Source organism: Podarcis gaigeae, assembly GCF_964106915.1.
Source record: "Podarcis gaigeae genome assembly, chromosome: 6".
In the NCBI taxonomy this organism is placed as follows: Eukaryota; Metazoa; Chordata; class Lepidosauria; order Squamata; family Lacertidae; genus Podarcis; species Podarcis gaigeae.
The window spans coordinates 92,980,142-93,007,723 of record NC_139682.1 but is presented as its reverse complement, the minus strand read 5'-3'; the positions used below and the strand labels follow the sequence as shown (position 1 = coordinate 93,007,723).

Sequence of the window (27,582 nt, the reverse complement as noted above, 5' to 3'; positions counted from 1 at the left end):
GATGGCACTCTAGTCCAACAACATCTGGGGACCCAAGGATGAACGACACTGGTCCAGACTACAGTACCAGCTTGCCTGAACACTGTCCGCACAGGCCTATCCCTCCTCATTAGGCTCTATAAACCCTTGGTATCAAAAGCCCATCCCTCTGTCTGCACATTTCATCTTGAGGGCGAAGACTCTGATACTTTGGCCCTCCTTTCTTCTCTCAGATTATCACATCTGCCTAATTTCATAGAACCACAGAACTGTAGGTTTGGAAGGGTCATTTGGTCCAATCCCCTGTAATTCAGGAGTCAGAGCTAAAGAATCCCTGACAGATGGCCAGCCAACCTCTGCTTGAAAACCTCCAAGGAGGGAGAGTCCATCACCTCCCAAGGGAGTCCGTTCCACTGTCAAACAGCTCTTGTTCTTGCACTTGCTCTGACCTCTGACCCCTACTGTGCCCCACTTCAGCAGTCCTCAAATCTCAGCCTTCACTATGCTCTTGTCTTAGGCCAGGGGTCTGCAACCTTTAAGACAAAAAGAGCCACTTGGACCCGTTTCCGAAGAAAAAACAACTTGGAGCCGCAAAACCATTGCAACATTTAAAACAAATATAACACTGCCTATATTGTTTCTTACCTTAATGCTATATATACAGGATCGTAACGCACGCACCGCCCCATGCGACATCACAGCCAGTACAGCGCCCGCCACAGGGGGGAGTGTTGGGGTGCACAATGCGCCTCCTCCCCTCGCTAGTATCCGCCCCGGAGCCGTGGCAAAGGTGTAAAAGAGCCACATGCGGCTCCGGAGCCGCGGGTTGCAGACCCCTGTCTTAGGCTCTTGAACGTACCTTCTTCACACAGTGTACAGTCAAACTATGGAACTCACTCCTACAGGAGGCACTAACCTAAATTGCTTTAAAAGAGGATTAGACAAATTCAAGGAGGAGAGAGCTATTGATGCCTTCTAGCTGTGATGGCTATGTTCAGCTTCCACAGTTGGGAGGTAGTAATGATTCTGAATACAGTGGTGCCTCGCTAGACGAAAAGAATCCGTTCCGCGATTCTCTTCGTCTAGCGGTTTTTTCGTCTTGCGAAGCAAGCCCATTGACAGCTTAGCGGATTAGCTTGGCTTAAGAAAAGGGCGAAAAAAGCGAAAAAAACCCACGGGGGGGGATGAAAGATTTTTTTCGTCTTGCGAAGCAACCCCATAGGGAAATTCGTTTTGCGAAGCGCCTCCAAAACGGAAAACCCTTTCGTCTAGCGGGTTTTTCGTCTTGCGAGGCGTTTGTCTTGCGGGGCACCACTGTACTAGCTGGAAACCACAAGAGGGGAGAGTGCTCTTGTGCTCGAATCCTGCTTGCAGGTTTCCAAGGGCACCTGGCTGGTCGCTATGATAAGTTGCTAAAATAGATGGGACACTGGCCTGATCCAGCAGACTTTTCTTATGTTCTTATGAATCCTAGTCTACCTTTTCTGGAAGCTGACTTGTCCAGTTTTGGCTATTCCCTCACCTCTTGACCTTTGGACTCTGTTCTGCCTTTGCTGGAACTTGACTTTGCATCATATGGATCACACCAGACTGGCAGCTGGGCACCCTGCAACTTGCCAGTCAGCACAAAAAAGCTGGTTACTATATTTTATATTGGATAAAAGCGTTACAGATCATGGAAGGAACTATGGTCAATTTCCCATTGTACGAAAAGTACATACAATAAAACAAATGCAATTCTATTAACCTGAAGTGAACAGCTTAAAAGTTTTGATGATTAACGGGTATATAAATCCTGCTAAATAATAAATAGTAAGTGCCGATGGCAAAAACGCAAGGGAATAAAACTCCAAAATTATTCCACCTGTGGCCATATGCTCACTGGAAAGGTTAGCTTTGTACATCGAAGAAGGTAAGTTCCCTTTGGCTTTTGTAACAAATATGCAAAGCCTCCACTGCCAGGCAAGGACCAAGGCCTTTGAACCAGAAGAGTCTTTAGCATCAACCCCTGATCAGCTGCTGCTGCAGAGCAGCAGACACAATAAGCAGCGGTAAAGAACGAGCCCCTTCAGGTGAATGCCTCCCCCCGCCCCATTCTTTTGTGCTATACCTATGTGCTGCCTGGGACACGGGGGGCGCTGTGGGTTAAACCACAGAACCTAGGACTTGCCGATCAGAAGGTCGGTGGTTCGAATCCCCGGGTCGGGGTGAGCTCCTGTTGCTCGGTCCCTGCTCCTGCCAACCTAGCAGTTCGAAAGCACGTCAAAGTGCAAGTAGATAAATAGGTACCGCTCCAGCGGGAAGGTAAACGGCATTTCTGTGCGCTGTTCTAGTTTGCCAGAAGCGGCTTCGTCATGCTAGCCACATGACCCGGAAGCTGTACGCCAGCTCCCTCAGCCAATAAAGCGAAATGAGCGCTGCAACCCCATAGTCGGTCACGACTGGACCTCATGGTCAGGGGTCCCTTTTACTATGTGCTACCTATGGCAGTGACCCCTTCATGCTTCTCCATTTAGCATTGTTGCTACTTGTGACTGCTGGGTCAGACACCCTTTTCCTGCATCGAAGCAACTTTCTAAGAGAACACTGAATCCGGAACAGTAATAAAAGATTACTATCAAGGGTTCGCATGAAGCTGAATGCTAGCTAAAGAGTTTGCGCTGTGTTAGCGATCATATATATTCTCCACATAACAAAATTATAATCTAGCAAAGCTGAAGAGGCTGCTACAGAAATGCCCATTAAGGATTTCCATCTGCCTACAGAGAGCTACGTCCTTGGATTTTATTGTCCGAAATTCCGTGTCTAATGGGCACCCATCCACTGCGTGCTGGACAGAGACTATGCTCAACTCCAGAGTGAGAAAATCTAATTCTTAATCCTTAGAAATTTCAGCATGAAAACTCATTAGGAGAAGAGTGCCCTAAGTAAGTGTCACCAATTCAGCTGAAAGGAAATAACATGATTGTCACCTACATAATTCTACTGGCCTTCCTGAAAGGCTCATTGGCTCACAAGAAAGCAAGTCACACAAAAACTAAGTTCTTCAGATGCATGCATGCTAGCACTGTACCACTACACAAAATGGATTATATAAATATCCCTAAATTGCCCTAAACTTTTGGAATGCAAGCGGTTGTTCACATTAGGGTTTTTTATGTTTAAAAAAGTGTGGAATAGTGCAGCAACACAGTTTTCCATGTGTAGCCCTGATAAATTGTCTCTGGGCAACTACTGCGGGAAATTTCCAGTCCTACTGTAAAAATGCACCTATAAATAAGCAAATGGAACAGAGTGACAACATTTGATCTTTTTTTCTTGGAAATTGAGCAAGATAATTAAGTTTCATTTTGAGTTACTAAGCAAGAAGAGGGAATATTTGCCACAGTTATTTATACTCTGCTCTGTTCCAGCATGAATTACTGCCTAAATGTAGCTCATTTGGGGCTGTACCTATCAACAAGAACTAAGGACAACTGAAATATGGGGGAAATGGTTAATTGATCATGATTTTATATTTCACATTTCTTCACACTAGGAGTCATTATGTCCATACCGAGGCCGAGTTCTTGCATTACACCGATCTTGGAAGCTCATCCAATAAGTTGTTCGCATCAGCTCTCAAACTGTCATCCATTTTAAAGATGGCTGGCAATATGAAGCTTCTGTTGCCTTACATCACATTAAATTAACAGCAACTCACAAGCAAACAAACAAACATGGCTTCTAGGGATAGATGAATCTGTCAAGTTTAGTTTCTCATTGTTCCAGTCTTTAGTCTAACACATTTCTGTATCAGTTTGTGATTTTTCTTTGTAAAAAAAAAGCTGCCATGAAAATTCATCCAAATTTAAGGGAGGATTTCTCATAAAATGCACAATTTTGCAAACAATTATCACCAATGCATGCATTTTTATACATACTTTCCCCTCCGCTTGCTTGGTACCATGCTTTTTGTTTGGAGAACAGCATTGCAAATTTTAGATAAGTGAAAACTTTTAAAGATTTATCCACACATTTTGTGGGGAAGAATGAATTAGGCACGTTTGGATTTAAAATGGGAATCAAACCAAATTTCTCCTCCATTCCTAATAGTTTCCTTATTAGGTTCCGTATAATCTGGTGTTGCCCACAAGTGTGGACCTAAGGACAACTAAAAGACGAAGGTTTCATTAATTACTCCTGATGGAAGAAATAATGAATATTCATGTGCGCTACAACCAGTGTGGAAACATACAACATGGGAATATTTGATCTCATTTATCCGACAATGGTTAATGCCAAAATATAAAATACTGCAAGGAGTAAGAGGGAGGCCAGCACAATGCACCAACAAAATAATTTTTAGGAATTTTGGCGGAATCTTGCTCTCCACTCTCAGCACCAGATAATGAAAGCACTGCTACACTGACATACAGTCATACCTTGGGTTGAATGTGCTTCGGGTTGAGCGCGTTTGAGTTGCGCTCCGCGGCAACCCGCAAGTAAGGAGCGCATTCGCAGACGCTCAAAATGACATCACGTGCATGCGCAGAAGCGGCGAAAAGCGGCGTGCGCAGACGCGCCGTCGCTAGTTACGTTTGCTTCTGGATGTGAACGCGGCTCCGGAACAGATCCCGTTCACATCCCAAGGTACCACTGTATTTCTTTCTTTTTTAAACTTTTATTTTTATTGAAGCAAGTCAAACGAAGGTACCCCTGATCGTTAAGTCCAGTTGCGAGCGACTCTGGGGTTGCAGCGCTCATCTCGCTTTACTGGCCGAGGGAGCCAGCGTTTGTCCGCAGACAGCTTCCGGGTCATGTGGCCAGCATGACTAAGCTGCTTCTGGTGAACCAGAGCAGTGCACAGAAACACCGTTTACCTTCCCACCGGAGCAGTATCTATTTATCTACTTGCACTTTGACATGCTTTTGAACTGCTAGGTTGGAAGGAGCAGGGACCGAGCAATTGGAGCTCTCCCCAATGAGGGGATTCGGATCACCGACCTTCTGATCAGCAAGCCCTAGGCTCTGTGGTTGAGTACTTAAGACCATTAGCTGATTGTCCCATAGAACAAATCTGCAGTGAAGTTGGAATAGGATATCTGAGTATTTTGCTCATTTGTTGGCAGTCCCATCATAGGTGGAAAAAGAAGATAAGAACAAGGTCCTACTAGAGAAGAAACCTTCTTACTAGTTCAGGAAGAAAGGATGCATCTGCAGCAACAAGTTGCCCTGAGGAGTTATTACAGTGGAAGGGCAGTGCTGGATCCAGGAATCCCTCAGGCACTTTATGTGATCAGATAAAGTCTTAGAGACTTCATTAATCACAGGCAGGCAAATCACTGTCCCGTCCCCCCCCCCCCCCAGATTACAGCTGTTCCCTACCAGCATCACTAGAATTTTCTCTGGTTTTTAACCACAGCCTCCAAATACTTTTGCAGATCGCCACTTCTGAATACTTTGTTTAAAATACAGAGAGCTCGGTGTCATGACACCCAAATATAAAGCAATGGATGGTCTCCTATGGGAGCCAGACATCAGTGATAGCACCAAACAGTGAAGAAACTTGCATGTCAACTGCAAGAAGCTGACATAGCCTCTTCGACAATCACCCTTTGAGTCCTATTAGACAAAATGAGAAAGCACACTCCCTCCACAAAAACTACATTAATTTAGGATCGGAAGCAAACTTGATCATCTCACTACTTCACCCAACTCCAATCATTTGTGAAGAAACCAAACACCTAATACAGATCCTTGGAAGATCCTAGTTCTTACTCTCCTGGTTTGTGAGAAATGTCAATTTAATCTTATGCTCTGTTTGGAGTTATTTAAACTACTACTAACACCTACGAGGAGCTACCTTCTTATCCCATGACTCCCAAGTTTACTTTAATAAGGGACATGTCAAAGGCTTATTTAAAGTCCATGTATATAATATCTAACCAGATCAGTCTTATCCATATTTGTTGTTCCATCTGTCCTTGAGGAAAAGAAGAAGCAACAGCCAGTGTGGGACTCCCATCTTCATTCACTGCTACTCTTACCAGCTGGGCTCCTCCTCCCCACTGACAGAGGTCACCAGTTCCTCCTGCCTTGTGACAAAGAGCAGCAAGACCATCTGTTGCAGGGGTTACTGCATCAGCTGAGCACCTGTGAACCTATATGATGCAATGGGATTGACAAGAAGCCAACAGATGATGATGATGATGATGATGAACAGATTTCAGCTAGACCCCACCGTTATATCAGCAATTTCCAGCTACATTACAGTCACTTTCAGGAAGGCTAGTATCATAGAACTGTAGAGTTGAAAGGGACCCAGAGGGTCATCTCATCCAACCCTCTGCAATGCAGGGATCCTGCCCACAGCCCACCCTGGCTGGGCTCAAACCACCAACCTTCGGGTTACCAGACACAGCAACCCATTGTACCACAAGGATCAATGAGCAGCAGTTTTCAGGGGCCACCAATGCTTGTTTTTTGAACTGAACAGCCCACCTCTGTCAAAGGCATTAATATAAGCACCTTATACCATTAAGAATTTAGTGTCGTGAGTTTGCTTGTTCTCCTTTCCCCATTCTTTTTTCCTTATGTGTCATGTCTTTTTAGAAGGTAAGCCTGAGGGCGAGGGCTCTGCTATTTTTATAGAAAGTCACTCTGGGTGAAAAGTGGAGCATAATGCTTTGAATGAATGAATGAATGAATGAATGAATGAATAAATAAATAGACACAGAACTTTAAAAGATCGGTGATTAATGACTTCTATCTAGGAAAATACTGCAGGCTAATTCGTTTGTAGCTTCCCAAATCCTTTTTTAAATGTTAGTGTTTCATTGCTGGCTTTCTGAGCCTCTGCTATAAAGGCTGGTGCTGGAGGAAAGTTGATTTGTTTTGTTAACACAGCAGAGAAAGAAGGCAGTCATAAGGGAAGCAGAGAATTGGTCAGGGAGATGGTGGGCAGCTCCCTTATACTGGACACCTAGGAGGTGGGGAGCAAGATACAGCAGCCTGAAGCTATTTCCTTGGCACTAAGCAGAGCCTTATTCGCAAAGAAATCAAGGGAACTAGGCAACAGACGCAGCTGGTGGGGCACATATAAAAAGGAAGGAGATCCATGACTCTCCACGTTCAGAGGGGGAGCCAGGAATCTCAGAGGAAACAAAATCAAAAGGTAGTTGGAGATTAGGAGATTCTTCAACTTGATCCAAGTGCATATAATAATAATAATAATAATAAATTTTATTTATATCCCGCCCTCCCCAGCCGAAGCCGGGCTCAGGGCGGCTAACAACAATCAACAATCAAACAATCAGATTCTAAAAAACACATTCTAAAAATATTTCATTATAAAAATCAATTAAAATCAAATTAATGGCAACTAATTAAGCAAGATTCTAAGCAGGTTGCCAGAGGAGGGAGTCAGGCTGTGCCCTGGCCAAAGGCCTGGTGGAACAACTCTGTCTTGCAGGCCCTGCGGAAGGATGTCAGGTCCCGCAGGGCCCTAGTCTCTTGTGACAGAGCGTTCCACCAGATTGGAGCCGCAGCCGAAAAGGCCCTGGCTCTAGTTGAGGCCAGCCTAACCTCTCTGAGGCCTGGGACCTTGAGGATGTTATACACCCTTGTTGGACTTTGCCACCTGGCAACCAGCAAGAACAGCTGTCTGACTTTATGCAGATTCAGTCTTCTTCATTTACATAGCCTTGCCTCCTCAGCTGCCTACTTATTCAGAGGACTCATTTGGGAATGCACAAATGTGACTAAGGGAAAAGAGAAGTGGGCTGCCCAGATGGCAGGGGTTCCTATATTGTACTTCATTTATTACACTTAAACTCTGCTGTTCTTCTGAAGAACACAGAAGTGGATTCCAGGTAGTCTGAAACAGAGATAGCTGGCAGGGCTTCAGCAGTTGAAAAACATAATGTGCCTTCAATGGAGTTCTCTGTGTGTCCTAATTAAACCTGTTTCTGTGCAGGAAGGTTAAATTCACATACTCGGACCTATCAGCGTATCGAAATTACATCCAACGGATGAGGAACTAGCTAGCCCCTTCTTAAGCAACATTTCAAATGCAAACATTTTATCAACAGGCACCTGATGTGGTGCAATCTAAGCTGATAATTCACCCCCTCCCCCCAAAAAGCACCAAGTTCTCTAAAACATAAAGGATCCAAGCTGTATGACAATTGTGCTATACCAAATGTTTATTTCCTGCGAGATTTATATCTCACCTTTCCAATTCCAAAAGGAAATTCTCATGGCAACCAAAGCGTGTAACGCTGCCAGCCCCTCCCCTCCTACCCCCAAGATCTGGTCAGGACATCAAGGTGATCCCTTTCTTTAACATGCTTAATGAACAGGGAGCCTTAAATCTGAAGCCCCTCTTCCATTTCCTGCAGCCCCTTTTGCAGCATTTTAGTCACTGGCTTCCTTCTGCCTTCCCCAATTGCTTATCGCTTTAGTATGGATGAGGCAGGTACCTGGTTATTTAAAGAGCAGGATAAATGGTCTGAGACAGTTTCCCCCAGCTCCAATTCACCAGGGAACGCTCAAGAATTCCACCTGACACTGGGACAGCGTTGTGCTCTTAAACAATCTGCCGTCTGATCCGATTGTTCCCCAGTGGGGAGGCAGGCCGCAGCTCACTCAAGAGTCATTGATTGGATTAACAGCCTAATTCCCAACAGATGAATAGAATACTGATGTCTTGTCAGCCCAGATCATAGAAGGAAAACACAATCTGCTGCTACAGCTTGGAAATTTAACCCTTTCAATGCAGTATGGGTCTGGAGACCTGTATTTTCAAACATAACATCATATTCATTTCAACAATGGTTCAGCTAACTATATGTACTAGAGCTTTTGCTTCCCCCAGCTGACGTAATATTTAAGCTTTTCTTAAATAGAAATAGGCACTGGAAGTCCTTAAAAAGAACTGTAGCATCTGCACAGCCCCTTGAATGAGTTTAAGTAGCTCTCAGAATCCCAGCTGTTGTTATTCTTGTTTATCCTCACAACCACCCTCTGTGGTAGTTTAAGCTATGCCCTCCCAGTGAGCTTCATGGGCCAAGGGGATCTGAGCCCAGATCTCCTCAGTCCAAGCATCCCAAATACACTTTGTCACATCAGCTCTACCATTTGATGCAAGACTGAAATAATAATAATAATAATAATAATAATAATAATAATAATAATAATAATAAAATTAGTATTTGTACCCTGCCCATCTGGCTGGGTTTCCCCAGCCACTCTGGGTGGCTTCCAACAAAGACCAAAAATACACTAAAATGTCACACGTTGAAAACTTCCCTGAACAGGGTTGCCTTCAGATATCTTCTGAATGTCAGGTAGTCGTTTATCTCTTTGACATCTGATGGGAGGGCGTTCCACAGGGCGGGTGCCACTACCAAGAAGGCCCTCTGCCTGGTTCCCTGTAGCTTTGCTTCTTGCAATGAGGGAACCACCAGAAGGCCCTCGGCGCTGGACCTCAGTGTGGCTGAACGATGGGGGTGGAGACGCTCCTTCAGGTATACTGGGCCGAGGCCGTTTAGGGCTTTAAAGGTCAGCACCAACACTTTGAATTGTGCTTGGAAACGTATTGGGAGTCAATGTAGGTCTTTCAAGACTTTCAAGTTATGTGAAATTTCAAAAAAAGAGAGAAAGGTGTGTGTGTGTGTGTGTGTGTGTGTGTCAAGAGTAACATTAGAAACATGGAAAGCATTGATTACTCTGTGTCTGTCTAAAATAAATAGTTTACGGAATTTGATATAGGATAATCAAGGAGACAATCAGGAGGACAGTGAATCAAGAGAAAAGCTGAAAGCTGTAGGAGTGTGCAGTGCAATCCTCTATGTGCCTTTTCCTATATAAGTCCATTGAGCTCAATGGGTAACACTCTCAGGCGAGTATAGACTAGCCACCCTAGCTAGCTCATCTCTCTATATGATAAAAATATAATAATGCCATCACATAGCTTTCATTGGAGGATTTACAGCGCCTCAATACAACCCTGGAATTGCATGAATTCAGAGTAGGGTAGGGAAGCAAAAGTGAAGGAAGGCTGCACAACAGGCATGGGAGTGGGAAGAGAGAACAGTGACAGGGGAAAAGCAGTGGTTGAAAATAACAGACGTTTGGGCTGAGTTAGCAGGGGATGACACTGAAGGGGGAGCAACAGTTTAAAGCAATGTTTGAGTACTGTACATTAAGAGTCTGGAAAGGCTCTGTTGTGTAAGCTTTTAGGTGTTAGCTTCTCTATTGTAGCCATCTCTATTATTTCACCTTGTTAAAATTTTTTCGTTAAAACTTCAGTGTTTCCACATCCCTGCTTTATTCAAACCTCTGCTATTGTTTAGAACAGTCACTTGTTTTCCTTTTAGCATCTCCCCCTTTTTGCTTTACTCAAACCCTTTTGTGCTTCATGTAAAAGAAGTGAATGGTACAGAGCCCTCAGCAACTAGGGATACATTGCAATCTTTCAGTTTCCTGGCAGTCCTTTGTTGTTGTTGTTTAGTCGTTTAGTCGTGTCTGACTCTTCGTGACCCCCTGGACCAGAGCACACCAGGCACTTCTGTCCTCCACTGCCTCCCGCAGTTTGGTCAAACTCATGCTGGTAGCTTTGAGAAAACCATCCAACCATCTCGTCCTCTGTCATCCCCTTCTCCTTGTGCCCTCCATCTTTCCCAACATCAGGGTCTTTTCCAGGGAGTCTTCTCTTCTCATGAGGTGGCCAAAGTACTAGAGCCTCAGCTTCAGGATCTGTCCTTCCAGGGAGCACTCAGGGCTGATTTCCTTCAGAATGGAGAGGTTTGATCTTCTTGCAGTCCATGGGACTCTCAAGAGTCTCCTCCAGCACCCTAATTCAAAAGCATCAATTCTTCGGCGATCAGCCTTATTTATGGTCCAGCTCTCACTTCCATACATCACTACTGGGAAAACCATAGCTTTTACTATACGGACCTTTGTTGGCAAGGTTGGCAGTCCTTAATTGTCCTTAATACTGAATTTGAGTAGTCTCATACTTATTAATTTGGAAGTGAAACAAAGCCACCAAAAATAAGGGAATGGTTTCTGCATACTAGAGGGTTTCCTGATGAGTAAAAGCATGAAAGTTGTAAATTAAAAGGAAATGCATTTTTAAAAATCCAAAATGGTCCAAAGTGAACTGATGCTCATTGACTTCCAGGACCTATGTGATTAAACCAGGGAGGATGAAGTGCGGAGAAAATTGGCCTCATTTAAGCCCTGGCATTTTGCTAGGGGAATGTGTTTACAGTGGTACCTCGGGTTACATACGCTTCAGGTTACAGACTCTGCTAACCCAGAAATAATGCTTCAGGTTGAGAACAGAAATCGTGCTCCGGCGGCGCAGCAGCAGCAGCAAGAGGCCCCATTAGCTAAAGTGGTGCTTCAGGTTAAGAACAGTTTCAGGTTAAGTACAGACCTCCGGAACGAATTAAGTACTTAACCCGAGGTACCACTGTACTTTAAAAATAAAACAAACAGTACAGCATCTGCTCTTAACTATGTAATTTCCAAACTCTGCACAGTAGGGTACTGTGAGATATAAATTGAAGAAAGGCTCCTGTTAGACTAAAGGACCCAGTCTCATCATGAGTCAGTGCTCTGACCTTGCCTCTTTCCAATCAGTCTGCTCTGTAGCTGGGTAATTATGCTCTGCCACAACAGAATTATCCACCTATAGGAACGGATGGGTACCTCATCAATTATCCTTGGCTGTGATCTCTCACAGCAAAACCAAACCTGGGAAGTGGTGAGTTTGAGGGAAAGGTTGCTGGGTTAGGGAGGGAGCTTAATGAGTCAAGAGGAGAGGGGTGCAAAAGGCTTGGACAGGTCGTAATCTGCAGTTCAACTGAGTTGGTGGAACTGTACCTGTAAATTTCTTACACAAGCAAGTAAACCCTACAGGGAAAGGCAACCACAGTGTGGCTTGCTAGCCAGTCTGGCAGGGGTGCTGGAGACATTCCCGACTGTCCTTTTGGCAATTGCTAAGCCCTTGGCTGTGAGCAATGTCTAGCCACTGAGTCCTCACACAGGGTATCTATTTGCCTAATTTTAATTAAAAGCTTTTTTGTAAGTTGCATATTTTAGACATGCCCTCCTAAAGCAATGTACAGCAAAACAAATGATACAGAAACATTGGCTATGTGGGCACATCAGAAGAGTACATACCGTAGCATCTCGGCTTATGTTACCCTCGGGTAACATAAACTTCGGGTTGCGAAAGCGGCAAAGCCAGAAGTGTTTTGCTGCATGCACAGAAGCAGTCTACCACTACGCGCACATGCACAGAAGCGGTCTACCGCTGTGCGCGCATGCACAGAAGTGGTCCTCAGGTTGTGGAAACCTTGGGATCTGACCAGAAATGATCCTGTCCGCAAAAGGAGGTATCACTGTACTACTAAACAAAGTTGCTCTGGTTAAGTCATTCAAAACGTTAACTGAAGGTAGCAGTGAAGAAAAAGGTCTTTGGGGCTTCCTCTTAAATGCCTGAATAAGGTGTAAATCATTTGGAAGGAGTTCCACAGCGGTGGACCACCACCGAAAAGACCTTTTCTCTTGTGCTCGCCAATGTCACTGATCTTCCCAGTAGGTGCATGAGCAACACCTCTCAAGTCAATCAAAATATTTTCTAGTTTTTGACCTGTTTAACTAGTTTGTTTTTATCACTCTGGATCAGAAGGTCGGCGGTTCGAATCCCCGCGATGGGGTGAGCTCCCGTTGCTTGTTCCCAGCTCCTGCCAACCTAGCAGTTTGAAAGCACGTCAAAGTGCAAGTAGATAAATAGGTACCGCTCCAGCAGGAAGGTAAACGGTGTTTCTGTGCGCTCCTCTGATTAGCTAGAAGCGGCTTAGTCATGCTGGCCACATGACCCAGAAGCTGTACGCCGGCTCCCTCGGCCAATAAAGCGAGATGAGCGCCACAACCCCAGAGTCGGTCATGACTGGACCTAATGATCAGGGGTCCCTTTACCTTATTTTATCATTGATTTTTTTTAAGTTGTAAGCCGCCTTGCATCTCAACTAGAGGGAAAGACAGGTTATAAATATATTAATTTAATAAACTAAGTATGGGCAAGATAATCTGAGATACAGTATTGGCTACCTAATATCCTGCCTCTATGCTGACAAAGGACATCCCCAATGGATGGCGGAAGCATAGGAATAACATGAAGGATATGATTTTTAAGACAAGAGTTTGCAATTTTTGTATGTATTGTTTATGTTTTATGCCGCCTTGAGCATGGTTTGAACTATGGAAAGGTATCATACAAATTAAATTATGTATGTAAATTATGTACGTCTACTTGCTGCCTTTGTGCATGAGTTGCTACTCTGGTAGGCTTGCCCACATTCCAATAGGAACAAAGGAAATGGTACCGTAACTGACACATTCTGAAGTACACTTTGGAGTGAATTTTACTTCCAGTTTTAGTTCAGAATATACAGGTGCTTGAGCTATAATGAGTATGAGAAGTGCTGATGTAACTACTAAGCCAAGAATAAAAATAGTAATTCACTAAAGATCTTCCTAAAGAGCCAAACTTAAATAGCCTTTTTGGAGTCTGCAAAAGCAGCAGGTTGGCAAAACAGAAAGCACCATCTTTTAAGGAATCACGCAGAACAATCTGATAAATCACAGGTACAATGAATCTGATTTCTTCCAAAGCCATCTCTGGCAGACATCCATCAGATAAATGTAGTGAATGATGGCTGTTTTATTCAGTAGTAGAATGAGATATTTAATAACATGCCACCCATTTTAATAGTATTTTCTAATTTGAATTTGTTTCAATTAGGCTAGCTGGGGCATGGTTCGAGAAGCTATATTAAAATATGTTTAAAATTTGCTATATTTGTTTTCACAATTGGAGAGGTCTGATTTCATACAGCAGGAGCCTACCTGAATTCATTCCAGGATTCCTTACTGCCTTTCAGTGCATGGTTTTCTCTCTTTTTTCCCATCCCTTTCTCTCTCTCCCCCCCCCCCCCATCCCTTTCTACCAGCTGAACGTTGATCTGCTCTTTGGTGCAAGAATGGTGTCCTAGATGGGGTTTCACCTTAGCCAGTGAAGATCATATTCTAGAGCCTCGTATCTGCCTGATGGGCCAGCGGGGCAGTGATTTCACTTAATCTCTCTGGACTCCGAGCTGCACGTGCTATCCTGATATCCAACAGCCGGTCCGATTTGGGCTCTCTGCCAGCAGTGACTTTACAGGCTTTGTGGCAGAGATTATTGAAAGGAGATTACCTCTTCTAAACCCCTTAGATTTTAATTATTTCTGTATGTATTTATAAAACCTACAGTCTGCTAGTAGCAGGGCACAACTGTGCAAGTACCCATCCTTAACCTGGTTTCACAAAAGGCCCAGTGCTGCTGAGTTATAGCACAAGGTCTGGATTGTTCTGGTTTTGTTTGTGCATTCCAGATATGCTGCGTGCTGAAATTTATTTATTTTCTAAAATTTCTCTCCCAGCCTTCCTCACAAAAGGGACCCAGAGTGGCAATAGAGATTAATAATATGGTGCTTCAAATAGTAAAGTATTATAATCTAAGTGTTTTTATGTCTTGTTCATTTTTTTATTTTTTATGGGCTTTAATAACGAAGTGGCCTGGGCTTCTCTGGATTTTTGAGAGGGCCTGGTGGTGGACACACTGGTGTCCAATTCCAGCGACATTAAAAGTCTTAAGATTTGTGCACTGATTTCTATAGGCAGCCCTCATTTCCATCTCTGGGGACACTGAAAAAAGAGCTTCTCAGTGTGAACCAGGAAGTGACCTATCCAGAAAACAAGATAGTTCCCATCTGTATTCTCTTCCTCTGCCCTTTTTTTGCTCTCAGAGGAATAGAGAGAAAGAGAAGAGTGCAAGAAAGAATGGTTACATCTGAATGTGGCCACTATGTATTTTTATTAATAAAGCGCCCAAGAACTCATGGCACGGTGTAAGTTTCAAAAATCTAGCAAAATCTTAATAATCTAAAATCCAAATTCTGTTTCAGGAACCTTGTGAAAAAATGTTTTTACCAATGTGTTTCCTGCGCCCTAAGTTTATTCCCCCCCCCCCATATCTTTGAACCTCTGCTGTGTATTTTACTGTTTTGTGTTTTTATGTTTAGTGCTTTTATATCATGATTTTTTGTTATGTTTTATTGAAAATTATATACCACTTAGCTATTTTTAAATGCCCAGAAATTTCCAAAATAAGTAATAGGTATGTAACAAGAGGGGAAAGGCAGTGAGTAAAGTTCCCCAGGTCTTTCACCAGAAAGTTCTGTAGTGACTATGTATGTCTGGGTAGCATCAAAGGAAGGAGCTCAGTTCAAGTCAGGCAACAGGTCCTTTTAGCTCAGTACTGTGTACAAAGAATGGTAGCTGCTCTGCAGAGTTTCAGACTGGGAACCTTCCCAGCCCTACTTAAGAGTTGTAGGGATTGAACCTGAGCCCTAGTGCATGCAAAGCATGTTTTCTATTGCTGAGCTACAACCCTCTGTGGGCTCTAGATGGTGAAGCATCCTCTAATCCTCTCCCAATGGGTAATCAGCACCTCCTGGCTCTTCCTGGTGACAGGAATAACTGATGAAGGCTTGTGGGGGCTCTGGCGTAAAGTTTCTCCTCCCTAAGCCTTAGATATCACTGCTGTGGCACAGGGTACATTGAAGCCATTGTTGTTAAGGCTGTAATGGGCAAGAAGGAAACTTGGTGGATATGGCTGAAGCAAAAATGGGCTACCAGCCTCCACAGACAACAGTTACAGGCCACAGCACTTTGGTGTCCTTTAAGAGAAAATTTAAATGTCCCTCAATAACGGGAAAAGATTAACGACCATTACCATTTGCTGCCCTTTAATGACATTGCCAAATCTGCCACCTTAAAGCAGGCTGCCCCACACTGGCTGACACAGGACTGGACCTATGAGAGATTCTCCATGTTGGGAGGCTAAATGCATATAAACGTAAAGGGATTCCCTGACCATTAGGTCCAGTCATGGCCGACTCTGGGGTTGCGGCACTCATCTCGCTTTACAGGCCGAGGGAGCCGACGTTTGTTCACAGACGGCTTCCAGGTCATGTGGTCAGCATGACTAACCTGCTGCTGGTAAAACCAGAGCAGTGCATGGAAACGCCGTCTACCTTCCCGCCGCAGCAGTAGCTATTTATGTACTTGCACTTTGACGTGCTTTCGAACTGCTAGGTTGGAAGGAGCTGGGACCGAGCAACGGGAGCTCACCCCGTTGCGGGGATTCGAACCGCCGATCTTCTGATTGGCAAGCCCTAGGCTATGTGGTTTAACCCACAGTGCCACCCGTGTTCTGAAATGCATATACAAGCCAGTAAATCATATTCAAAAAGACAGCTAACATTTATGTCTTGGTCACAACTGACCTTTAAGCACATGCATTTATTGAAATTACACACTAAAACTTCAGATGTGGCCCAGAGACCCAGCAGCTTCCTCGAACCAACCTGGTGCCCTCCATAAGTTTGGGGCTACAACTCAAATCAGCCCCAACCACATGGTCATACAGCTGGAGGGCTCCAGGTTGGTGAAGGCTGCTCTAATAGCTTCCTGGGCTGGCTTTCACCCCCATCCAACTCTCTGCTAATCCAAGCCTGCCTTTTTCCTGGAAAAGGGGAGCCTGGAAAGACAAGGACTACCCACCTTGATCAAAAGCTTCCCCAATCTCTTTCATATAATCAGCATGATACTGTAAATGGAAACACTCTACTAAGCTTCATTTTCACTTCCGAATGCACTTGAGTGCCATAGGTATATATAGCAGTGAATAAATACCTACACATCAAGCCACTTTTCTGAGCTATCAGGTGCAAAGGGTCAAGCAAGTATGTGGGCTTTTGTTTTTGTTTTAACTGCACAAGCTAATGCTTTGAGAGTGTCTTGATGGAATCAGGGGAAATTGGATTGTCGTCCCATTTGCTGGCCTAAAACAAGCCTTTTTATATATATCCCATTAAAAAAGAAGCACAAGAGAAACCTTTTAAATGTCACTAAAAATTTCCCTGCAATGCGGAAGCCAGTCAGAAAGGCTTCAATTCTCCCTGAGAACTCTTAAGTAATGCAGTATGTCAGGATTTAATAAATTGGTTAGGGGATTGTGTTTACACTACACTGTTTGTGCTACTTCAACTAGAGGTAGTTTTGCAAGCTTAGCTGTCCTCAACACTTAAGAGACAAATTCCTGCAGCAACATACTACAGACTCAGTAATAGCAGCTTAGATTAAATTCAAATGGTAAAGTAAAGGGATTCCACAGTATGGATGTCATTAGGACGGCTTCTCTATTTCTGCACCTTTTGACATTCTTTTTAATAAGATTGCAATCCTATACATATCTCTTCAGAAGTCAGATTTCCAAAATAAACAAAATTTTGGGTATCCGGAAAAGTATAGCTTAAGGATTTGTTGATAGGCATGAAGTTTTTTTAAATAATAAAAAGAAAAACTCTCAGCATGAAGAATACGTTTGGCAACAACCAAGGGGGAAATGTGAACACGTTCAGTCTCAAATGCTGTCATGAACATGACAACATTACAAAAACAAGCAGTCAGTGAGGAAGTCATGACAGGAGTAGTCAAAGATTTGTTAAGAGGAGCCCACACATTGCACAGCTTTATCAGAAGAAGCGTAAAGCACATAGTGGCCACGACCAAAATCTAATCTTTTGCAAAGGTCTTAATCACAAAAAGATATATTTTAAAATGGGAGATCAGGATACATCTCTCCGTTCGCCATACACCCTAAAATCTGCGTGCTGACAGTGGCACCAGAAAACTGCTAGGGAAATGAGGGAAAGCGAATCACACTTTTAGCCAGTTTCAGAAAACAATGCACCCAGGAGACATATATTAGTGCCTAAATCCTTCCTCTAGAGCTTCTTAATCTATTTTATAAAATGTCAAAATTCAGCATGAAAATAGGATAGGGGGTGGTGAGGGACAGAGTGAATGGTTATTGGACCAATGTTAAAAGGATCAGGAGGTAGTGGTTAGGGGAGGGGGAGTGAAGGGGAATAAAGTAGTGGTTCTAATCAAATCAGTTTAAAAAGCTGCAGCCTCTCAGCGCCTCTCAGAGTTAACCTTGCCAATCAGAGCGCAAGCAGGAGCATGCCTGTGCACATTAAACTGGGAGCGTGTCCTTGAACCCACATGGCATGCTTCACAGCAACCTGCAAAAACCAAGCTGTGAGTACCCTTAGGAGGAAGGGGGGGGGGGGTAAGCAGCCTTGAATTCCATTATGAATGTTCCTCAGGAATGAGTTACCCCTCAAGTGGCAATGAGCATGGCAAAGAGAGCGCATACACTTTCCTGTTATTAAAAGGTGAGCTCATGGGATTAAGGCTTCTGTAACGTGAAAAAATAATTTTTAAAAAGGCTGCTGGGGGGGAGGGGGAGGGAGTCCCAACACTCACAAGTGCTACAACTCTGGCCGACAGGCAGCTACATTGCAAACCCATTGTAATGGTTAGAGGCAAGGCAGCCACCTCAAAATAAGCATCCACTAAGCACTGCCACAGAGTAATCTAAAGGGATTATCCCGAGGCTGTAACAGTGCCATATATTAGGCAAGTGGAGACTACACAAAGGCTTTCACTTTTCTGACCTGAAGTGACTCCCCACCTTTTCCTCATGGTCACAATCAGATTCCACTGATGTAAATGTACTGCTTTAATTTAAGGTATTGCATTTCCTTAAACACCAAGCCGCTGATGAAAAAGGATGCATTTATTTATAGCAACAAGTCTCAAAATGACAAATCCCATGGCAGAATCTTTGTTCTGAAACTAAAATCACAAAAACTGAAAAACAGGTTTCCTAATTGGGCATGTGGGAGACTCAGAAGGCATGGCCAATAATTCCTTCTTAGTTTAGGTGAGGTCATAAGGAAGAAGTATAGTTGCAAAACACTCTGTTACCAAAAAAGCATATTAAAAAAGTGTAGCGCAGGGCACGCTACCTTACATTATGCAAGTGAAATGTCTGGTCATTAGCAGAGAGTTTTAGAGATACTCAACTACAGAGGAAGCTGTTGCTTTCAACATATGGCCAAAATGTTATTAATATCAGAACAATGCAGTATGTACTTCTTTTTTCTAAAGAGTGTATCATTTTATCTAAATTCCACAAAGTGTATGTAACTAACGGATCAAGAGGTTTTTCCCCTGCTGCACAAGTCCATTATTATATTCTAGCTTCAAGCATTAACAGAAACAAATATTTTATGAAGTGATCCCTGTAATATAGTGCAGTCAGTTTTTAAAAGACCAGTGAAGTCAAACTGCATGGATTTTTTTTTTTTTAATTGTGTTAAAATGAAAAGCTACCAGTTGCAATATTTCAGGATTAGTTGGAGGAATCCTGGGGCAGGCATAATCAGCTTAATGGCAACAAAGATTACAGCATAGTTAGTGCAGCTGAAATGCTCAAAATCATTTTACAGAAGGGTAAAGCTCATACATTGAGCAAACTTTGCCCTTTTTATTTTCAGTCCTTCCCGCCACAGTGTGTAGCAGATCAACAAGCACATAAGCCCTTTTCAGGGCTTCTGATTAGGGGTTAACTTGTGATGAGTGCGGGACGCAGGTGGCGCTGTGGGTTAAAGCCTCAGCGCCTAGGACTTGCCGATCGAAAGGTCGGCGGTTCGAATCCCTGCGGCGGGGTGCGCTCCCGCTGCTCGGTCCCAGCGCCTGCCAACCTAGCAGTTCGAAAGCACCTCCGGGTGCAAGTAGATAAATAGGGACCGCTTACCAGCGGGAAGGTAAACGGCGTTTCCGTGTGCAGCTCTGGCTCGCCAGAGCAGCGATGTCACGCTGGCCATGTGACCCGGAAGTGTCTCCGGACAGCGCTGGCCCCTGGCCTCTTAAGTGAGATGGGCGCACAACCCCAGAGTCTGTCAAGACTGGCCCGTATGGGCAGGGGTACCTTTACCTTTACCTTTGTGATGAGTGCAGACACTTGCACTAGCTCTACATCCCTGCCCCACAATTGCCCTGTATGAGTTGCGAGGATGAAGATCTGCAGTGGGGAGCTTCCTGTATTCGTGAAGGCTCCCTGCATATTTAAAAACCCTGATATCCCAGAGCCTCCACAAGTAGAGGAAGCTCCCTTGCTTCAGACCTTCATCCTCTAACTGGCAAAAGGCGTCAGGAATGGCAAAGGGGAAGCAGAGCTTGTGTATTCATCCTCATGACACTCCCACAGTTAATGTGAATGTCTAAAAAGAGCTGCCGTCTAAATTAGCATGTAGGTATTTAGACAAGAAGGGACGCGGGTGGCACTGTGGGTTAAACCACAGAGCCTAGGGCTTGCCGATCAGAAGGTCAGCAGTTTGAATCCCTGCGACGGGGTGAGCTCCCGTTGCTCGGTCAGAAGGTTTCTTCTCTAGTAGGACCTTGTTCTTATCTTCTTTTTCCACCTATGATGGGACTGCCAACAAATGAGCAAAATACTCAGATATCCTATTCCAACTTCACTGCAGATTTGTTCTATGGGACAATCAGCTAATGGTCTTAAGTACTCAACCACAGAGCCTAGGGCTTGCTGATCAGAAGGTCGGTGATCCGAATCCCCTCATTGGGGAGAGCTCCAATTGCTCGGTCCCTGCTCCTGCCAACCTAGCAGTTCGAAAGCACGTCAAAGTGCAAGTAGATAAATAGGTACCGCTCCGGCGGGAAGGTAAATGGTGTTTCCGTGCGCTGCCAGAAGCAGCTTAGTCATGCTGGCCACATGACCCGGAAGCTGTATGCCGGCTCCCTTGGCCAATAAAGCGAGATGAGCGCCGCAACCCCAGAGTCAGTCACGACGGGACCTAATGGTCAGCCCTTTACCTTTTATTTAGACACGAGAAATTTAGGAAGGAGCAGTTAACTATAACTGTGTTACACCACTTGTTGGTAGTCACAATTCAATTAAGACACAGAAATACCAGTTGTTTCCTGAAAAGTCTAAGTTATACTTACTTCACATTTAAAATGCACATTTGGGATAAAGCTAGGCTATTAGAGCAAGACTTTGTAAGAAACAAGCAGATTCCACTTATGAGTGACTAAGAATCATTTTGCACATTTATCTTATAGTGGAAAATGGTTCAATATGCTACATGCAATCTAGACGTGAAATGTGGTTGCTTGAGGTTCAGAGGCTACGACTGTTTAGCGAGCAGGACACAGGATGTAGTTTGCAACAACTCCTCTCTTCACACACTCCAAAAGTTGCAACTCCCTTTTAGTCTTTTTAAATATATCTTTGCTGTATACCACCAGTTTGAGGGTGAACCTCACATTCTTAGGACAAAATTTGGAGAAATAAAAAAAGTGGAAATGTATCATATCTTATGCTTCAGAATCATTACGGGTGGTGATATTGGGCCCCAAGAGTAGGACTGGAAAGTGGCCAAAGTAACACTCATTTTTAAAAGAAATCTTGCGGGGGGGGGGGCGTTCCTGGAAATTATACTCCCGTTACCTAATTATCCACCCCCTGAAAACTGGTGGAAAGTATTGTTAAAGATAAAATAACCAAGCATCTGATACTGCTGTGGCTGGAAGTTAAATGGCATTTCCATGCACTCTGGTACTCATCACAGTGTCCCATTGTGCCAGAAGCAATTTAAGTCATGCTGACCACATGACCCGGAAAGCTGACTATGGACAAACACTGGCTCCCTTGGCCTGAAAGCGAGATGAGCGCAGCACCCCACAGTCACATTGGACTGGACTCAACCGTCCAGGGGTCATTTACCTTTACCTACTAAAGCAGAGGCTTCTGTGAGGGCAAGTCCTGACTCATGAATCTATTGAAGTTCTTTGAGTATGTCATCAAGCATATAGTTAGGGGAGATTCCTGGAGGCATAGTGTCAGCCTGACACATAGTGTACCTGAACTTTCAAAGAGCTTCAAAGTACCTCATCAAAGACTTCTGAGTAAGTTCAGTAGTAAAGGAATAATAGGAAAGGTCCTCTTGTGGATCAGGTATTGGTTAAGTTGCAAGAAGCAAAAGTAGGAATAAATAGAAGGTTCTCCAAATGGAGAGATTTAGAAAATGGATTTTCCAAGGATCTGTATTGGGATCTGTGCTTTTTTAACTTGTTCATAAACAGTTCAGAGTCAGGGATGAGCAGTGAGATGGTCAAGTTTGGTGATGATACTAAAATAACGAAAAAGCTGAATAGCTCCAAAAGTACGTCTCCAAACTGAATGAATGGCAAACGCAATTCAATGTAAGCAAGTATAAAGTTATGCATGTCCGTCCAAAACAAATCTTAATTTCACATATATGCTCATTAGTATTGATTGACCAGGAACAAATCTTTGGTGCTGTAGTAGATAGCTTGATGAAGATGCTGCCCCAGTGTGTGGAAGCTGTAAAAAAAAAAAAAGGCAAATTCCATACTAGGGATCGTTAGGAAAAGAATTGAAAATAAAAAGCTGCCAATATCATAATGCCACTATACAAATCTATTAAGAGTAGTGTGTGCAGTTCTGGTCGCCCCACCTCAAAAAGGATATTGTACAGTTGGAAAGGTTCAGAAAAGGGCCAGCAAAATTATCAAGGGGATGGTACAACTCCCCTATGAGGAAAGGTTTTAGCATTTGGGATTTTTTAGTTTAGAGAAAAGGCGAGTAAGAGGATAGCTTATAAAATTATGCATGGTGTGGAGAAAGTGGATAGAGAAGAGTTTTTCTCCCCATCTCATAATATAGGAACTTGTGGACATCCCATGAAGCTGACTCTTGGAAGATTAAGGACAGGTTGAAGAAAAAGCACTTCTTCCTACAGCACATAGTTATAACTAGGAAACTGGCTCCCACAGGAGGCAGCGATGGCCACCGAACTAGGTAGCTTTAAAAGATGATTAGACAAGTTCATGGAGGAGAGGGCTATCAAGGGCTACTAGTCATAAGGGCTATGCTCTGCCTCCACAGTTGAAGGCTGTAATGCTTCCGAGTATCAGTTGCTGCTCTTGTGCATGGATCCTACATGGGTTTCCCACAGGCATCTGGTGAAAACAGGATGATGGACTAGATAGGCCACTGCCCTGATGCAGCAGGCTCTTGTTATGTTCTTATGACATAGGTAAGAAGGAAGAAGCTGGCCTACATTTCACCTCTAGATCTATGTATGCTGAATCCTATTCAGACAAAGGAATTAGCCTACTTTCAGTTCCATTTAGCATGTGATTTCAGATTGCTTTTAGAGTTGGCAGAGACTAGAAATATACCGTATTTTTCACACAAGACGCAGCTGACCATAACACGCACCTAGTTTTTAGAGGAGGAAAACACGGGAAAAAATATTCTGAATCAAATGTACTAAACTAAGGTATTTAAAGCAGCAAAGCGGGCGGCTCCTGTCCGCTCTGCTGCTTTAAAGCGAGCCGTGGAGGAGGGATGGACGGGAGCCATGGCTCCCTTCCTTCCCTCCTCTGTGGCTCGCTTAAAAGCAGCAAAGCGGACAGGAGACGCTTACACGCCCCTCCTCCGCGCAGCATTCGCTTCATAAGACGCACAGACATTTTCCCTTACTTTTTAGGAGGGGGAAAGTGTGTCTTATGGAGCGAAAAATACGGTAACTTGTTTTTCAAACCCAAAGCGTATTTTGGACTCCTGAGTTCTGAAAATAATGATTATTGCCCAAGTGTATTAAAATATAAAAAGCAAATGATTTTTTTTACATTTACTTTTTCACACCCAGATGCTGTTTCCCAAAACACTGAAGCATAACTATTACAAATAAGTGCTTGCAGAGAGTTGCAAAACTGAATTATTATAATTGACACTGCAACATTTGACAAGACTGAAAACCCCCAATATTGTCCAATAATACAAAACTACAGTGGTACCTCGGGTTACATACGCTTCAGGTTCCATATGCTTCAGGTTACAGACTCCGCTAACCCAGAAATAGTACCTCGGGTTAAGAACTTTGCTTCAGGATGAGAACAGAAATCGTGCTCCGGTGGCGCAGCAGCAGCGGGAGGCCCCATTAGCTAAAGTGGTGCTTCAGGTTAAGAACAGTTTTAGGTTAAGAACAGACCTCCAGCGCAAATTAAGTACTTAACCCGAGATACCACTGTACTAATGATCAAAACCTTACCCAGTTCTGCACTTTGTCCAAAGAGCCTTTCTTATATTTCTACTATAACATCATTGCAATTTTGATGCAGAAGTCCGTCTGTTCTTATGCACCATTCCTCATGAACAACAGGTTGGACCCTATACTTTTTTTTTAAAGTACCACTTCCACTATGCTTCTTTTCCAAAGACAGAAAGTACTTCCTTGCCTCCACTATCTACTATGCAAAGTTGATAACATTATGTATTCTCTTGTGGCCGCACCACAATTATGCACACCCCCCCCCAAAAAAAAAATGCTGAATGTTTTATGGAAACAAAATGTTTGGTCTATACTGTATTTTGAAAGCCACGTTGCAGAAAATATTCTACTTTGTTTCAACCAGTATGTTACTAACCCACTGCCTGTGATATGGAGCAGGATTGTAATCAGCACAGATGTCTCCTACCTCCTAGTGGTCCTTCTGTGGACAAGCCTGAGGGTTAAGCTGCTTATTTCTGCAAGCCGTAAGCAAGTTCTTTTGACCTCAGCCACTGCTAATGTGACTAAAGTCCTTGAACTACTGAAGATACATCAATAAACTGTAGCTAGCTCTTCACCATTTCTATGGGAGTTCTCTAAATTGCATCCTTCCATGCCTCTCAACAGCCTATAATATATCACACGATTCCCCTTCTGGGCTCCTATGGTCTTGGAAAGACTACAAACATAACTTGTGGAATACTGTACAGGACACTGCCCTTAACAAGACCAAGCCCTCTGGCCAGTGTCAAATAATCTGTCACTATAAAGTACTTGTATCCAAGCCAGATATTTATTGCTATTGATCCACCTGATCCTAGCAAAAGACTTTTGTTCTCCCAGCCCAGGACTTTGACCTCAATTAAGTTATGAATTTCAATCCGATAGACTGTTCCACTTACCCTGCTGCTCTCTCTGACTGGATTAATTAGAATTAGCTAGGCCACCCTCAAATGCCTCATGGATCATATTATTATAATAATAAATATAGAGATGGCAGCAGTATACAAGAAAGAATTTTGAAAGATTGCTCAAGCAAGTACATCATTCTGAATCTGCCAATACTAATTTATCTGAATTTGATTACCACATTTGCTGCTTTTTATTTCTATTAGAACAGAGTCTTCCTTGACATTATCTCAGCTTCAAAGTTCTCCCCTCTACATTAAGACACTCACATTGGCACTTGCTTTCACATAACACTCCCTAGTTGCAGGTTCAAAATGGTATTACAGCAGTCCGTCAGAACTACAGAGAGCAACAACAGAATAGTTATTAAGCACTTAGTAATCTGAAAGGGATGCTGAGACAATACCATCTTCCATTACTACAGAGAGGGGTAATGAAAAAAGGATAGAGCAACCTTGCACATAGCCCTGAATGGCTATTATAATGCATTTGATAAAGGCTTTTTATATAGTTAGTTAATTGGCTGGTGGGCAAAAAAACGACCACCTTCATGGAGGTAAAGTGTATATATATATATATATATATATATATATATATATATATATATATCATTACATGCATTTCTGACATCTACACTAATGCTTGTGGAATGGTTATAAAATGGGCTTAATACAAGGCATGTTTGATTGGCTAGTGGAAATGTCTGAATTCCCTGAGGTCAGACCACTATAAGATATAGTATTTTGATACATGACTGATACACTGACTTAAGGATTTAGACAGTTCAGGTTGTCATACAGAAGCAGAAATACTTTAAGCAGCCAGATCACTTAATCATTCAGGTCAACCATCTATAAGAGATTGCAATTATGTAACTCAGACTGGTAGAATGGGAGCCTTGTTTGTATAATGACGGGTCATAGCTCAGTGGTAGGGCATTAGTTCTGCATGCTGAAACTCCCAGCTTTACTCTCTGCCACCTCTGGGAAGGGCTAGGAATGCCCCAAGTCTGAAACCATTCAGTGTAGTCTACAATATTGGAGACAAGGCTCAGCTAGGTGGACAAGCTATCAAAACTCACATCTCTGCAGGGAGGTAAACCCAACTAACTGATCTTCTTAAAACTGATCAGATTCTTAAGAACGGCAGATTCTTTCTGTTAATTTTAAAGTGAGGAGAAAAAAGTAGTTTAGAGATTCAGACACCTTTTAATGAGGCTGATGGGAGAATATTGTGCAAATTTCTAGCAAATGTAGAGTGGGATACTATGCCTGAATATTTGTTTAATTTTTAATTCTAATGCCTGCTATAATAAAGTTCCATGTGAAAACACTGTGAAAGTAGAAGAAGCCATGTGCTACTACAATGTGCAAAGGGACTTGTTTTCTACTTTTGGGGACCGATGCAGGTCTTCTTTTTGGTGATTCTGCAAAAACCAACCTATTTAGTTGGTTATACGTTATGATACAACCATTTGCATACCGTTTAATCACAGTAGTTTCTAAGCAGTGCACAAGAGACCAATACAGGAAGACTAAAAAGGAGCTCAATAATCCACCAACAGCATACAAATCAATATGGCTAACTTGATCCAAAACACCCACCCACCTCACTCACACACGAAAACAAAGATCACCACAGCCAATCACAAACAAACAATCACATCCTAGGCCAACCCCAACCTCTCTCACCACCAAAGGAACACAAGTGAATAACACAAGCACGATGACACCAAACTACATACATTAAGCATAATAGAAACACCGCTACCCTACCCCCATCCATCTCCCCTCCCTCCACCCTCCTTTCTTTTTTTTTTTTCTTTTCTTTTTTCTTCTCCCCCTAATGCCTCAACAAATGAAATGGATTTGTAAAAATGTTACACGGGGGGAAAAAAAATACGAGGCATTATACTTACACTGTAAAACAAGAAAACCCTTAATAAAATATATTTTTAAAAAAACAAAAAACCATGAAGTCAGGAGTCTGCCTGACTACAACATGCAGCGAGTTCCACAAACCTGGACCCGCAATAACAAACCCACAGCTCCTGGTGGATATTGAGGCAGCCATGCATCTGAGCCATGGGGGGAAACTAACATAAACTCCCCCAAGACACCAGTGCAGGGATATAAGGAATCATGCAGTCCCTGAGGTATCCTGGACTCAAGTTGTTAAGGGCCTTGCAAATTAATTCAGTAACTTTGAACCTGGCCCAGCACCATATGGGCAGCCAGCGCAAGCTTTTGAGCACTGGAGTTATGTGCTGGCGATAGCCCAGGGACCCCCCTTGCCAGAAGTCTCAGTTCTGCCAAGCTTATTCTAACTCAAGCGGATGAGCTCCCTCAAGTACCTCTGTCTCCCAGCCTTGTAGAAATCAAAGACTGCAAAATAAGGCAAGGTTCCTTTAACCAGTCAGTCAGCAACTCCAGGGATTTTGTCAGCCAACGTAAGGCTCTGTGCAGGGACAACACAAGATCTTCAGCTAGCTGCCTGCCCCCCCCCCCCAAATATCCGCTAATAACATGCAAAAAGACTGGTTTGCTTAAAGTGTTGGGCAACTGTCATCTTCCTA

General features: G+C 43.3%; 1 protein-coding gene and 1 long non-coding RNA gene across 2 annotated transcripts in view; both read right to left on the bottom strand.

Annotated features, from left to right (window-relative positions):
• Window positions 1–27,582, bottom strand: part of ACBD6 (acyl-CoA binding domain containing 6) — a 102,258-nt gene that overhangs the window by 10,294 nt on the left and 64,382 nt on the right. The window lies entirely within an intron of this gene.
• On the bottom strand, window positions 819–4,365 carry LOC310846916. Its single transcript, XR_014565622.1, has 3 exons — window positions 2,461–4,365; window positions 1,292–2,100; window positions 819–1,005 (listed from the first exon to the last, which is right to left on the bottom strand). It is a non-coding gene; the product is annotated as an uncharacterized lncRNA (long non-coding RNA).